The sequence below is a fragment of the Pelobates fuscus genome, chromosome 4, assembly GCF_036172605.1.
Source record: "Pelobates fuscus isolate aPelFus1 chromosome 4, aPelFus1.pri, whole genome shotgun sequence".
NCBI classification, from domain to species: domain Eukaryota; kingdom Metazoa; phylum Chordata; class Amphibia; order Anura; family Pelobatidae; genus Pelobates; species Pelobates fuscus.
The window spans coordinates 147,121,015-147,127,313 of NC_086320.1; positions in this window are offsets into that span (position 1 = coordinate 147,121,015).

Here is a 6,299-nt window from a genome sequence, read left to right on the forward strand (position 1 = left end):
CCTTGCTGAACTACTAGTCCCTCTATCTTACTTTATGTTCAAGTGTTACCCAGATGTGAAGCATTCCCAATTTGCTCTAACAGCTGTTCTTCCTCATCAATATTTACATTAGGTGCTTTATAACATAAGCCAACCAATAGTTGATTATCCTTTTGGCCCAAGCAGATATCTACCAATAAAGCTTTCACATTTTTCTTGTCACATTTCACATGCTTAAGATTTGACTTTAACTCATGGTTAATGTACAAACATACCCCATGTTTTTTCTGTTCTTTCCTAAATAATGTGTTGACATTTAAGTTAACTGCCCAGTCATGTGTATCGCCCGCCATGTTTATGTTATGTTTTGGTGCCTAAAGTGTCCCTTTTAGTGCTGCACTCAGCTCAACTGTCATTTTAGGGACGCTTAGTATGACCCCAGCTGACAGAAAGGAGCTCCAGGTATTAACTGAACATCCCAGCACAAGTAGGGATTTAACAATGCTTGCACCAAAACTACAGGACATTCCATGCTGTCCTAAAGCACTCTACAGCCCACTATTGCTATGATAGCATGGAACGTCTTAACGATACTTAGGTGTTAAAAAATGTATTTCTTCTTTTTTACTTTCAGCAAATGGCAAGTGCTAATATTTGAAAAATGTAAAATATAAACAATTTATAAGTTCTATATATCTCACACTAGGCTCACTCTTTTTTTAGTAAGAGCATCAGAGTCTAGCCAACAGTCTGGAGCAGCATTTACTAACTTGTTCCACTAGGAATTTGTGAACACAAACCAGTTCTCCCAGGGGTACAAGAAAAAAAAACCATAATGGCAAAACTAGCGGTGGAACTACACCAGGGCCACAAGCTGATGGGGGACCATCGGGTAGCCCTAAATGCATGGACCATCCAATGGTATATCTGAACTGGGGTCCGGTTTGGCACAATGACCCTTTAACAGTGCAACCAGGCCTCTGTAACATCAATGATTCTGCTAAGAAAATAGTGCTTGTCTTTTCCCCTCAAATACAGGGAGAGCTCAGGCAAAGGAGAGGGGGATAAGCAATGACAGTGCCAGATCCACACTCCTATCAGACTCGGGGAACACCAAGAATCACAGGATGCCACCCTCCTGCACATAAAAGTTATGTTAACAGGAGGGTGGCTAAACACATAAATATTATTACATGTGTGTATATGTCTGTGTGAGTGTGTCTGTTTTCCCATACCATCTCTACTGCAAGCCTCTAAAATTGATAGCTACAGCTTTAAGGCCCATTTCCCATATCATCTCTACTGCAAGCCTCTGCAATTGAACACTACAGCTTTAAGGTACAAATTGAAATTCAGAAGATGCTCCACCGGATTTCTTTCACCTTTGCCACTAGATTACTTATTTATAATAATGTTTTCATTGTTATCTATCGTATACTACTGTAGTATCTTGTACTTGCAGCTACATTCATTAATTAATAATCTGGCTGTTAGGATTTGATTGGCAAAATTGTAATTCCCCACTGTTTCTTGTCCCCTCCCACTCTTGACCCCGTGCTTGCCACTCCTAGCTGTAAAAACCTTGATATAACTGTTTATCTCTACTTCCTCCCTAGGCCCATTTCCCATACCCCCTCTACTGCAAGCCTATACAATTCTACTTGGCTCAACCCACCCACCCAGGTTCCCACTAAATTTATAGCATGCTCCTCCCTCTATATTCCAGCAATAGCTGCAACTCTCTGTTTCCTTTTTGCCTTCTTTTGCATCAACAGCAAAAAACAAATGTGAGGAAGGCTGAACTTGATGGATGCAAGTCTCTTTTCAGCTATGTAACTATCTAACTATGTGTAACTATCTAACTATTTAGCCATCATTTCCAAATTTCCCCTGCCACCTCTTGTCTCAAATCCCCATGGTATTTTACATCAGGCAGCTTCTCAAAGCAGTTCCGTGTTATTAAAAGAAGAAACAGTAGTATAGTGCTTCCTTAGGCTGCTTAGGGCAGAGGTGTTGCCTTCCAGGTGACTGTTGGCAGAGGGTGTTAAATACCTGTTTTTTGGGGATTACAGAGAGCATAAGCAGCAGGCTGCTCATCGGTAGAGAAGAGGGAACGTAACACAGAAAGCTGGGGATATGTCATGACATATACCCCCTCTGTTAGTACAGACATCATAAAGATTTCCTTTAGGCTCAAGCCCCAGGTATCTAGCAACTCTCATATATAACAACTCAACCTAATTTCTACTTACATTGTCATGTCTTGTACTGGTGCATGTAACATGCCCAAAAACTACATGTGATCCCGTTCCATATGCACTAATCAGCCCCAACATCACAACTACCTGTCTAATATCGTGCCAAAACATTTCTGATGCATTGAAGCATGGACTCCAGAAGACCTCTGAAGTGTCTAGTGGTATATGGCACTAAGACATGAGCAGCAGACTCTTAAAGTCCTGTAAGTTGTGGTATGGGGCCTTCATGGATTAGATTTGTTTTTCTCTGCACATCCCATAGATGCTCGATAGGATTGTGATCTGGTGAATGTGGAGGTGAAGACAAAACCATACTCTTGAACAATTCAGGGTGCATTATCCTGCTGAAAGAGGCCACTGCCATCAGTAAACACCATTGCCATTAAGGATTGTACGTGATCCTCAACAATCTCTAGGTAGTTGGTATGTGTCAATGTATTTAGAAAACTGGGCAGACTAGATGGACCATGTGGTTCTTATCTGACGTCACATTCTATGTTTCTAACATAACATTCACATGAATACCAGGACTCGAGATTTTCCAGCAGAACATTGTCCAAAGCATAAATCTACAACCAACTTCTTCCCATAGTGCATCCTGCTGCCATGTCTTTCCCAGGTAAACAATGCACACAAACCAGTCATCCATCTGATCTAAAAAAAAACGTGAATAATCAAACCAGGCAAACTTCTTCCATTGCTCCATGGTCCAGTTCTGACACTCACATCTACATTGAAGGCACTTATGGTGGTGGGCAGGGGTCATCATGGGCACTTTAACTGGTATGTAGTTACGCAGCCCGATAAGCAGCATACTGCGACGCACTCTGTGTTCTAAAACCTTTCTATCATGTCCATCATTAAAGGGACACTATAGTCCCCTGAACAACTTTAGCTTAATGAAGCAGTTTTGGTGTATAGAACATGTCCCTACAGCCTCACTGCTCAATCCTCTGCCATTTAGGAGTTAAATCCCTTTGTTTATGAACCCTAGTCACACCTCCCTGCATGTGACTTGTACAGCCTTCCATAAAAACTTCCTGTAAGGAGAGCCCTATTTAGGCTTTCTTTATTGCAAGTTCTGTTTAATTAAGATGTTCTTATCCCCTGCTACGTTAATAGCTTGCTAGACCCTGCAAGAGCCTCCTGTATGTGATTAAAGTTCAATTTAGAGATTGAGATACAATTATTTAAGGTAAATTACATCTGTTCGAAAGTGAAAACTGTTTTTTTTTTCATGCAGACTCTGTCAATCATAGCCAGGGGAGGTGTGGCTAGGGCTGCATAAACAGAAACAAAGTTATTTAACTCCTAAATGGCAGTAAATTGAGCAGTGAAATTGCAGGGGAATGATGTATACACTAAAACTGCTTTATTTAGCTGAAGTAATTTAGGTGACTATAGTCTTCCTTTAAGTTTTTTTTAGCAATCTGAGCTATAGTAGCTCTTCTGTGTGATCGGACCAGATGGGCTTTCCTCCACTTCCCACGTGCATCAATGAGCCTTGGGCATCCATGACCTTAACACTGGTTCACAGGTTGTCCTTCCTTTCACCAATTTTTGTAGGTACTAACCACGGCATACTGGGAACATCCCACAAGACTTGCCGTTTTGGAGATGATCTAACCCAGTCAACTAACCATAACTATTTGGCCCTTGTCAATGTCACTCAGATATTTCCACTTGCCCATTTTTCCTGCTTCCAACACATACAATGATTGTTCAATTGCTGTCTATTATATCTCAACCCTTGACAGGTGTCATTTTAACAATATAATCAATAAGTTTCAGTTCACCTGTCAGTGGTTTTAATATTGTGGCTGATCAGTGTAATGCACTGAAGAACAACCTGCCCCTAAGCATTTTATTTATTTATAAAATATTTTACCAGGAAGGATACATTGAGATTTCTCTCGTTTTCAAGTGTGTCCTGGGTCCACAAAACATTGCATTGATACAACAGGGTACAATAAAATACAAAAAACAATATTAATACACAATATATACAAAACGTAACATAGAACAGCTAGGAAATATATAATCAGTCATGACAGGTGCATTAAGTTTTGAGATATGTGGAGAGGGATATCTTAAAGGACTTTAGGCTTGGGGAAGATTTGAAAGTGTGCGGAAGGTCGTTCCATAATTGTGGTGCTCTGTATGAAAAGGCTGCTTTTTTTTTTGTATTGAGGTAGACTAAATAAAGTGCATTACAAATGATTACTGTTCTTGTAAGAAGTGATTAAGACTATACAGGAGCCTGCTACCCCTTGTGATATAATTATCTAAGACAGAATGTTTACCTCAAACATAGTTCAGTTCTATTTTTGTTATTGCTATATTGCATGCTGGTTTAGAAGGTATTACCAACATGAATTACAAGATTTTCTTTAGTCACAATTTTAAAAACATATTTACATCATAAAGACATGACTCATGATTTTAAGTCAAGACACGGAGGCTCATTGTGACAGACCCATCCGTATGGACTAAAAATACTGTGTTCGTCTGTTTTGCAGTTTGCATGAATTCCCCCATTCGTATGCCTGGATTAAGGGAATGCATTTGTTTGCTGACCGAAACTACCGAACGGACGGCCACCCAGGAGAGAAGTGTGCTGCTAGTTAACCTATTGATCCCAATAAGAACGTTGAGGTTAACCGCAGCCACTTCTCAATTAAGACCGAAGACAGGGTAGTCTTCGTTCGTATGTCGACCACGAAGCGGCGGTCATTTTAACTATGCGAAAGCCCAGCGGTGTTCGATGATTATTTCATGGAACTCAAAACGGACACTTTTTCAACCGAACACCGCTGAAGCCATCGACCTCCCCTTCTCAATCGACAGAAGTATACGAATACCGGCCGTTCGGGAGATTTAACAACACGAATGGACTTAACCCAGATAGCCGTCCCATGGAGTCGATCGCATACCAAAGAGCCATAACCGACTTTGACTCCATGGCGATTGAACTATGCGTATGGGATCTGAGCGCTATTCGCCAATAATATGCACTCAGATCCAGGCTATCTGGGGATGTGTTATATGAATGTAATATGTTCGGCAGTTATAAAGTTATAGATTTTAATGTGTTTTATAACTTTGAGTTAAAATGGCGATGTGCCTCTGCTCGGGGAGATAATTGAATTACTTCCCAATTATCTCCCGAGCAGAGGGGAGGAAACTGTGATGCATGTTGGGAATATTGTGGGGATGTAAGCCTGAAATGTCCCCATGTCCTTCTGTTATTCCAGTCTCCCATTTGGTCCCCTAGGGGAGTGTCCACCAAGTGGGAGACCTGCATAAATACGGGCAGGTAGCCCACAGTAAACTCAGTTTGTGTTTTACCCTCAAAGCGGAGCTTGGTCTCGTTATTGGGGGGATTTTATTACCGGCAACTAGAGACTGCTTATTGGGATTATGTGCCGCTTGGAACCTATTGCCGTTCGGCTGTAAGTGGCGATTCGTATGTTTGGAGCTCAAAAAGGGAGAGAGCCGTACAGGTACCGTTCGGGAGTTTGGAGTGTTCCCTAGCTGGCGGTTCACATGGTTATACTGTATACGCTACCAGACCACATTGAGTTTTACTTTATTGCTCCTATTTTCATATCCTTTTATACTTCTGTTCGACTATATTCGTGTCTGAGTTAAGCCAATTCGGCTAAACTGACCACGAATCTGTGCCATTCGTTAGTTTGACCGGCATATAGTACCATTTTTTGTTCGACTACTTTGCAGTATACTGACCATTCGTTAGTTTGTTCCCACAAATTAGTCCTGGTTCGCCAAACTTTCGGTTTCCGAATTGGACGCATTCACTGGATTTTTTGCCGCGAATCTCGCGAGACTGGCGACGGCCATTTTCTGCTTTTCCGTCCTTCTGGCTCTGTGTTACCTTGTGTCTCTCCCTGTCTGCCGGTCTGGGTCCTGGTAAGCTCCCCTATCTCTCCATCTCTGGTGTAACTAGTCTGGGGTGATTAACTTATACTAGCCTGTACTGTTAATATTGTTTTTTATACAGCTTATTCAGGGTCTAGTATTGTACCAGGTTTTTTATTTGGT